The sequence below is a fragment of the Dermochelys coriacea genome, chromosome 8 (genome assembly GCF_009764565.3).
Source record: "Dermochelys coriacea isolate rDerCor1 chromosome 8, rDerCor1.pri.v4, whole genome shotgun sequence".
Lineage (NCBI taxonomy): Eukaryota > Metazoa > Chordata > Testudines > Dermochelyidae > Dermochelys > Dermochelys coriacea.
The window spans coordinates 72,627,295-72,637,561 of NC_050075.1; the positions used below are offsets into that span (position 1 = coordinate 72,627,295).

Below are 10,267 nucleotides of genomic sequence, written 5' to 3' on the forward strand. Positions count from 1 at the left end.
CCGGATAATAAGTATTTTTGCATGTTCCATTGAAGACTACAAGAGGAAAAAGTGGGGAATTTTACATCAGATATTTTTGATCATGCAGATGATACCTAAACTGTTTGAAGTGCAGTTCTTGTGTGGCAGTTCTAGACAGAGTTGTCTGTTTTCTCATATGTAACTTAACCTGCTGGGGGTTTCAACTGGCTCGGATCAAACCATAATGATAATCACAATTATTACCTGATCTAGTATGGAAAATTAGTAGAAATTCAGTACTGCTGCTCCTATAACATACTTTTAGTTATGCATATTTTTGAAGCAAGAGATAAAATTACCTTAGTGTCACACAGCTTTCATTATGTAGTCCAAATTTTATCTTAATTATGTAGAATCTTTAACATATTTAACAGATTTTGCAACTCTGGTCCTTCGTTAAAAGTCAATTTAGAGAGCACCCTTCGCAAAGTATCTAGGCACCTTACAGAACTATGCAGCCTTTTAAAAAATGTGTTGGTGTTCAGTCCCACCACCAGTCAGAAAGCCAGGAAGTTTAAATAGCCTATAACAGCGTAAATCCCAATCCTGACATCACTTGTTCCACACAAAGTGGAATTGCCATAATCAACAACTTCTGTCAATGGTTTTTTAGCAAATCAGACAATGCAGCAAGGCATATTAAGTCATAGATATGTATGGGGGTTGCCTGTCCAATGGGGAAAGTTGAGAGTTTTGTTGATTTTCATGATTTGGTTGAATTCCAGTTATATTTTCCCCCAAGAGATGGACTGTCCATAAGGCTAGTAACACAGTAACATTCTTTTACTGCCAATGCCAGTACACACATTAAAAATATAGGGCATTAAAAATTCAGCATATGCTAACAGTTAGCACACAGCAGTATCTTAAATACCCGGTTTCCCTGTGCTTGGAATATAGTGTAACTAGGGCAGCTTTTTAATACAAGTACTGTAGAATACAACTTTTAATATAGATATATATAAGTACACAGTTTTTTTTTGTGCAGACAGGATGTGAGACAGGGAATACTTTCCATTTGCTTTGGGCACAGTTGATTGTATATATGGATTCAGGGCAAGATAGCGAATCACCCCATTTGCTTGTCAAAGGTGAAATCAGGTCACCCTCTGCAATGAGCTTTGTGCTAGAATGTTTCCACCAGGAATGTTATGGAGAAACCTTTGCAGCAGCTCCTCGGACGCTACTGCAGACCATCAGCTACTGATTGGGCTGCCTGCAGCTGCTACAACTCCCTCAGGAGAGAGTTTTGCGCAGTGGAATGTCATAGTTATTGACCCAGTGACCATGTTCCCAAATCACAGACAGAGTAAGGAGTCTCCCTGCCCCTCACTGCGTGGGTTACCTGTATGGTTACTGCAAGGAAGGGACACAGAGATAGCAAGCCTGAGTACCACTAAACACTGTGTTCTGCTATGCTTTATAAAACAGTTACAACTGTTTTTCTCTGTTGCTGAAGTGTCTTGCGTGCTTCACATGTCAAGCAACGTTCCACTTAATCTGATGAACAAATAAACAAAAAGAACAATAACAACAGGAGTACTTGTGGCACCTTAGAGACTAAAAAATTTGTTAGAGCATAAGCTTTAACAGCACACTTCATCCGATGCATAGAATGGAACATATAGTAAGATGATTAATATACACACACATACAGAGAAGGGGGAAGTTGCCATACAAACTGTAAGAGGCTAATTAATTAAGATGAGCTATTATAGCAGGAGAAAAAACTTGCGTAGTGATAATCAAGATGGCCCAATTAGACAGTTGACAAGAAGGTGTGAGGATACTTAACTTAAGGAAATAGATTCAATATGTGTAATGACCCAGCCACTCCCAGTCTATTCAAACCCAAGTTAATGGTATCTAGTTTGCATATTAATTCAAGCTCAGCAGTTTCTCGTTGGAGTCTGTTTTTTAAGCTTTGCTGTTGCAGAATGCCACCCTTAAGTCTTTTACTGAGTGGCCAGAGGAGGCTGAAGTGTTCTCCTACCAGTGTTTGAATGTTATGATTCCCTGAGGTCAGATTTGTGGTCCACTTTATTCTTTTGCATAGAGACTGTCCAGTTTGGCCAATGTACATGCAGAGGGGCATTGCTGGCACAATGAACAAATGGCATGGGAATGTTTTGCATCATGTGAGAAAAACAAAAGACAATCACTGTAACATACTCTACAGTGTTTTCCTTTGGGGGATAGCTGAGGACAGTTTAAATTAATCCCTAGAGCCTCGAGTCCTATTCCCCTCTCTGCTATCAACTCACTCTGTAATCTTGACATGTCATTGAACTTCTATGTGCATCTTGGTATTCATTCCACGTGTAAAATGGGAATATAATGCTTTACCCCACCCTACTAAAGTGCTGACAAGCACAACACACAGGAAGCACAAAGTGGTTTACATTAATGTTTTCTACTTTTTGTTTATTAAGAGAGATGGAACTGTTTGCATCTGATGTGTCCACCATTTAGCCTTCTCTAAGTATAATTGTATGCTTTTATTCAACAAGTATTAGGGATCGCAAAACTTCCATTCCACACAGGTAGTCCCCCTTGAAAGCAAAAGTGTTGTTTCCGTGAATAACGGTTTTGCAGAATGAGGCCCCGGTATTGTAAGTTTTGCATAAAAAGCTGATTTTCAAGCCACTTGCTTGTCTTCTAAGGAGAGAAAAGCAATTGTTGTTCTCTTTTGTCCTATGTGTGTTTAAGGATGGGCCCCTTTCTTTTCCTGCAGTGAGTTCTTAAATCTGTGCTAATGAAAAGTGACCAAGGACACCAGAATTGCATGTGTCATGTCACTTCTCTTTTCCCTGTAGTGCTACACAATGGTGGCTAAGCAAAAGTTAATTACATAGTGCATTTAACTCAAGTGCTAAATGTGGACAGACAGACACTTGTAGATCCTGCCTGCAGTTTATTTATATATATTCAATACCCTTTATCTACATTTTACAATAGAGGAAGTGTGAAACTTGGCAAAGTTTAACATTTATTTCAAAAACTGTAAACATTGCTGTAGTGTCTGCAAGAAACTCCCATGTTAAAATACTGTAGAGTGCTCTTATATGGCCATAAAAATCAACAACAAAACTATAAAAAAACCCAAAACTTGGGTATCTTCTAAATGATTCCGTTTTTTCTCCCTAGGATGTAATTGGAAAAGCACTGCAGTACATTGGAACATATGGTGAGCTTAACAACACAGATCAAGTTGTGGCTCTGATTGACAAGGAAATGTGCATCAACTGTGGCAAATGCTACATGACCTGTAATGATTCTGGCTACCAGGTAAGAACATGGCTGTAATTAGCAAAAAGGCACAGTGAGTTATCTTTCTGTTGCTGAGACAGAAACAATCCACCTTCTGTTAACAAGCATGTGAAAAATAGCTGTATAAAATATCGGCTTTTAACACCAGCATGCTCCCAAGCTATACTAAGAGAACCCTGGCTGATCCAATTGTAGGGGTGTCCATAGCACCAGTTATTGTGGACTTTGTTGGAGATTTCTGTTGAATATAGAAACTGAAACTCCACTTCACAACCTCTTTTAGTCCCCTCAGAAGTTATCTCTATGACATCTACATCATCCAGGAGTTTTTGTTTTTACTTTGTTTGGTTTTTTCGTTTTGATGGGCAAGTAAATAAAGAAGGACCCAAATGGGACTGCTGCAAATTCAATTCTTCAAAGGTTCTCAGGTAACTAAGGGAGAGGGGCAGGATTCTCCCCTGCTAAAACCCACAGGGCAGTGGAAAGAAGAAATATGGCCAACCTGCCAGATACCGGTTTCAGAAATCTAAATCTTGCCTGAGGTTTGTCAAACTAACTAACTGGAATCAGCTCTGATTTGGGAAGATTTCCAGCTTACTGTGGAATCAACCCCCAATATGAGAATTAAACTTCCACAGGGATTAAAGAAAGAGAGGGCCTGGTAGGTTGATAGGTCCAGAGATCACTGCACCTGGCATATGTCATTATTTTGAGAGATTATTTTGGGAGAATTGTTCAAAGCAAACTATTTATTCCTTGAATTCTACTATGTACAGTAATATATGGTTCTATGAAATTCACTGTTAATTCTGTGAACTATTCCTTGCCCTACCATTGCACATCTGCAGGATTTTGAGGGACTTACCCATCCAATAAGAAGATAAGATAAGAGCCGGGATCAGCCATTTTAGGTGACCTGTTCTTTTCTCAAACCAAAGCAGGATCCACTAGAATCCCTATGAAGTCAATACTCCTTGCAGTATTAATTTTCATGACTCCTGCACAGCCAGTATAGGAGGCTGTATTTTAACTAGGCTACAATGTTATATTTTTCAGTGGCTTTTACTTTATTTTGAATTCAGTATGTTTGGTAGTAACACTGATTTTTAACTAAATATAGTAAGAGAAATAAACCTGTCTTTGTAAAAATCACTTACCACAACAATTAATCTGGGAAAAAGCCAAGCACTTAAAAAAACTGATAAACTGAATATTTAATCAAAACCCAGACTTTGCTATGGCAGTAGCCTAATTTTTTAGTAATGATGCTGAGTGTTCCTCCTGGCCTAGGAGCCTGCAGGGCCCTCTCCCCTTAGCTGGATCATAAGTAGCAAAGCTCCGCAGGCTTTCACAGCATTCCTCTGCTCTACTGCAGGGTCAAGCCCTATAGAGCAGAGTTCCTTGGTTCAAATCTCCATTCAGTCCACCAAACCATGTCATAGTAATGGGAGAGTCATGAGACCTAAGCTTTCACCCAACTACCCTAAGCTATTTTATTAGCAAAAATTATCCCAATAGGAAATGGTTTTAATGTTGTAAATGCAAATGCAGTTTTAAAATTCAAATTCAAAAGCCATTTTTGTCATTTTGAATCAAAATTTGTTTGGTAAATAAAGCAGTTAAACCATGATAAGTCTTTTAAGCACTCTGTGTAAGGACATTAGCGGTCCTCTGGGTCCTTACACAAATAGAGAAACATGAATACACACTGGACAACAGTGCTAGATTAATAAAACATGCACAAGGGCAGCACTTGTTTTCCTCTTACACAGCTATTGCTGTAGCATGTCCACTGGCAGTTTTTCAGGGCTGGAGGGGGGTGAGTTTTCGCTGAGGTGGGCAGACAGATCAGACTACAAGTCTGGCAAGGTTTAGCTGGTAATATGCGGATATCATAAGGCTTGCAGGCACCAAGCAAGTAGTTTGTAACGTTCATTTAGATAACAGAGGTTACCAGAAAATGAAACACTCATAAAAACAATGCATCTGACTCCCTAGAGGGCATTCCAAAAAAAAGGGGGGGGGGAGGGCTAATGCACAGAAAGCACAAAAACCAAGCAGCGCACAATATGATAGGATTGTGTGGGACACAGAGGACAAGAACAGGCCACAATAACTGTATCTCTGTTACAAAAGATCATTATGGTGATGCCCTTATAAAATGTCTACAGTATTCTACAGTAACAATCTAAAATACTGGCCCTTACAATGACAATACTGCAGTGTTGGGGGATTTTACTTTAAAATAGTACCATATTTATATTTACACAATTTACACATATTTACATAAAGTAAAACTATTTCCCCATGTTATTTCTCCCCCCACCCCACTCCCCACTGTTCCTCAGATGTTCTTGTTAACTGCTGGAAATGGCTTACCTTGCTTGTCACCATGAAAGGTTTTCCTCCTCTCCCCCCCCTCACCCCGCTGGTGATGGCTTATCTTAAGTGATCACTCTCCTTACAGTGTGTATGATAAAACCCATTGTTTCATGTTCTCTGTGTGGTTATATAAATCTCCCCACTGTATTTTCCACCAAATGCATCCGATGAAGTGAGCTGTAGCTCACAAAAGCTTATGCTCAAATAAATTTGTTAGTCTCTAAGGTGCCACAAGTACTTCTTTCTTTTTGCGAATACAGACCAACACGGCTGCTACTCTGAAACCATATTTATAGTAAGGCTAGATACCCCAAACAATCTTCCATGGGCTAAACTGGAAAAATTTACTTAAAACACCTACCTAAATTACAGGTTCTATGTGCCAGATTAATCCAAAATACATAATATAAAGACCTTTCTACATAGCAGGTAGGAATGTACAGGTGTGGCTGAGGACCATGGTCGCATACCTCCAAACCCACAATGGTGGCAAGAGTGTGAAGGGGGCCAGTGAGCCATGCATAGGAGAAGACACTGATTTAAGATAGAGACCATGGCTCAGATCCTCAGCTGATATGAATCTTCACTTTAGTGAAGCTACACTGATTTACATCGGCAGGAGATATGGTCCTATATCTACTTTTGTCTCCTTACTCTCTTTGTGGTTAAAGAGGTGGCTGTTGCTGCCTCTTCGCTTCTAATTATTATGCCCATGAAAAGGAGAAAGCAGCACTGCCTTTAGCATCCACAAGAAACTGCCTTTTCTCTCTGAAGTGCATGGAAGTTTTGCAGTAGTGTTTCCCTTCCATAAGATTTCCCACCATAGGGGAGGATGTAGCCCTTAGGGAGGTAAGAATTGATTTCACATTTAATGAAACTTGCTTTGATATAACTTTAAAAAAATCAGCAGTAACCAAAAAAATCCCAAACAAACCAGACAGACCCCTAAAGCTTTTCATGATGCAAAGAACATTTTTTTTCATCTCTTACTTGCAAAGGGATCAAACATAAAAAAAAAACAATTTGTCTTCTGCTGAATGCAGATTTTGTGTTTCCGACATATTCAGCTTACTGGACATACCCATCCTTTAGTTTCTGCAGAGACTTCACTTTGTATGACTACAGCAAAAATGTGTAATTAATGTGAAGTTGAGCACAAATGAATCAGAACTTCTGAGTTAATCATTGCCACATCGCCATGTACTATCCCCTTCAAGAAATGCATTGTCATTAGAGATAGATGAACCAGTCCTTCTAACATACAAAACCTTTATTTGTCTCTCAAACCAGACCAGAACTTGGAGGTTCAGACTGGTTCAGTTAACCCTTTGAGAGTGAGATGTCAGCCTACTGCTACTATATTCATGGGCCTCTTTACTAGTGGAACAACAAAATACAAATTGGGAAACCTCAGATCTCTTGTGTTCTTGAGTGTCAGAGCTTGGGAAGGCCCAGAGAAGGCCATATTTAAAGCAGTCAGTGCTGCTTCTGGAGCAAACTGTAGAACCTCTCCTAAAAACACTGCCTGTGATTTCAGAAGGAAACGAATACTCCCTTTCCTCCAAAGCCTGCCTGCAAGTAATTGAAGAGAATCTCACCAAGTTCCCAATATTGGAAATACCTGTGTACATTTCACTTTACACAGTGTCAGTAATTTCATTGACATCACTGTACCTACTCCCAGGGCATGAAGATGCATGCCTGTGTAAGTCTTATGCCCCATGAGTCTCCTTTGATTAATGCTGGTACAGTAGAGTAGGAAAAGGCCTCATTCAGAGCCCCAATCATCATCATACATCAGAAGATCTTACTATTAATACATTGCAAGGGAAGAATGAAAGTTGTAGGGGAAACTTTTAACATGGAATTCCCTGAATTTTCCACTTTAGCTCTCTGCCTGTACAAAGTTTCCTCCTCTAATTTACATAGCCAACATTTTGTTTGTTTCTTTTTTACTCAGTTTGTTCCTTAATCAATGAAGAGTTTGAAGTTAGTATGATTTTGTTTTTTAACCTGGTCTTTTATAGGTGCCTTATTGAAACTACAATTATGACTTCGTATTAAAAATAATTTTCACACTAATCATTAATGAGGGCTCAGTCCTTGGAAATGTCAGAAATTAAGCAGCCCTGTCTTCTCCCACCCTAGATATCCCTTTTAACTTTCTAAGGCTTGCAAATAAAATGAATCACAAGTGGCAAAGTATGTGCCATTCCTCGCTAGATTTTATTAAATTAGATTGTTGCATCTTGCAGAGAATAAAAGTAAAAAAAAAAAAAAAAACCACCCATGATGGTATTTGCAGTCTCGCGTAGAATCCATACAGGACTGGTCTGGATATCTCTACTGTACCAATAAACCTGGTGAATTGCTGTGTTATGAAACATTTTCCTCCCATGAAGGAAAAATATCTTAATGGAAATTTAAATTTTGTGGGCCATATTCATCCTTTGTGTAACTCAACTTATGATGCAGAGCTTTCAGAAGAGAGTAAATTGGCCCTATATTTCTAATTTTAAAGTGTTTTTTCCCTAGAATTTAAACTGTTGCTATAGCTGCAGTGCAGTATCACACACACACACGTCTTGAAGTACAGAGTACTGTAGTACATAAAATGCAGATACTAAAATGGGGCTATTTTTGACCTTTTCGATAAGTGACATCAGTACTATTTATTTCTCTTTGCAGGCTATACAGTTTGATCCAGAAACCCACCTGCCCACTGTTACTGACAGTTGTACAGGCTGCAATCTGTGTCTCAGTGTCTGCCCTATTATTGACTGCATCAGAATGGTTTCCAGGACAACACCTTATGAACCAAAGAGAGGCCTGCCCTTAGCTGTGAACCCAGTGTGTTGAGGTGATCAGTCCAGGAGTTAATGTGAACTTTACATTTCCTTGATGCAGTAAATTTGCTTTCCAATTAGTACTTGAAATTTTAACTGTATTAAAACACATAATGTTGATAGTCCTTATAATGATGGCTATTTTCTCCAGTGATTATTTTAAGGCAAACTATTTTCTTAGGTTTCAGAGCAGCAGCAGTTAGTCAGTTATTAACTGTCAGTTGTTCGTTATGTAAAGCACAACTTTTTCTTTTGCAAATTTCTGTATCTGATGTTTAACCTTTATAGAGTTTCTAGTTTTAAACATAATTGAGCATTTTTTAACTAACTGCAATTCAACATACAAGGAAACTGTTTCCAAGGAGACATTTTGTAATTAAACATTACATTTAATTTTTAAGAAGTTTCTTTGAAATTGTAATTAGCTACATACTATGCAAACAAAGCAATGCAGGGTGCTATTTGTCTATGAAAAGAAGTGAAAGGCGCTTTAAAATAGCATTTCAATCTGGACTGATCACTTTCAACTGCTACAGTGTACAGTATAGTATTTTCTTAATGCTTCCTCAATTCAACTTTACATTAGACTCTTCTAAAAATAAATTTGCTAATTATTGACCTATATTGAACTCTTCACATTTTTTACTTGAATTGGTGTCTAGATTTAGATTTCCTCTATTAAACAATCACAGCACACTTCTTAAAATTGTTTAAACTGTGTTATTACAAAATCCAGGTGTTACCTCAGGTTTTGATTATTAGCAACCTGTTTTCTGCATAGACATATTCTAAATAAATAACTTTTTAATTATGCCAATTAATGCTTCAGCAGCTATTGTTCAAAGATTTAATTACTTGAGAATGGAATATGTTACCTCTCTGTGTCTCTCTATGGCTACATCTACACTATGAGTTAGGGGTGTGATTTCCAGCTCAAGTAAACATATTCGTGCTAGTTCCCATCGACCTAGCACGAGCTGTGCCTCCGCTGTCTGTGCTACGGCAGCTACACTGCTATTTATACTCATGCTAGCACGAGTACGTGTATGCAAGCTGGGAATCACACCTCTAGCTCATACTGAAGATGTAGCTTCTATGGTACATGTACTGGGTTATTCCCCCCGCCATTATTCATCCTTAGTGGTTATGTTTGGCTACAGTAATCTTACAGCCCAAACAAAATATAGATTTGCCAGTATTGCTAAAGAGCCTTAGCCTATTTTTCATTCTCACTAGGAGCTGTCTCATACAAATGTATTGCTATTTTCTTTACCCATGTCTGCAATAAAGCCATACGTTCATAATAATAATGTATCTGTTCAGTTAATTATGTGAACAGGAAAATTCATAACCTTTGATTATACCCATTTCAGAATTTTCTGTTCTTCTGTTTACATATGTATTCCTAATTATAAATAAACAGCATTAATCAACTTGGGTTTTTTTGCATATATTCATTTACTGAACAGGTTTTCTTGTGTGTGGCATTTTAAGTTTGCTGTCAGATGGTCTTTCATGATCCTAAAATTCACTCCAAGATAATTAATAAGTGAAGTTACTATGCACACTTATTAATTGTTTAGGGTGCCATGTTACGTGCTCCTCACCCCTCTCAAAAATCTCGGTCCTCTTTTATCTTCATCCTTCTTTTCCACGCTCTGACTCCTCCTCCTCCACACACACACATTTTGCCTGTCTAGCTTTTTTTAATGGGTCATTTACCCTGCAGAAAGTATCTCCTCTACTCA

At 38.3% G+C, this 10,267-nt stretch overlaps 1 protein-coding gene across 1 annotated transcript in view; it reads left to right on the top strand.

The window, feature by feature from the left end:
- The window catches only part of DPYD (dihydropyrimidine dehydrogenase), a 542,721-nt gene extending 532,764 nt beyond the window's left edge, over nucleotides 1–9,957 (top strand). The window contains exons 22-23 of the mRNA XM_038414838.2: nucleotides 3,169–3,309; nucleotides 8,362–9,957. The gene's annotated coding sequence lies outside the window, so the exon portion shown is untranslated. The remainder of the gene's footprint in view (nucleotides 1–3,168; nucleotides 3,310–8,361) is intronic.
- The last annotated feature ends 310 nt before the right edge of the window (nucleotides 9,958–10,267 follow it).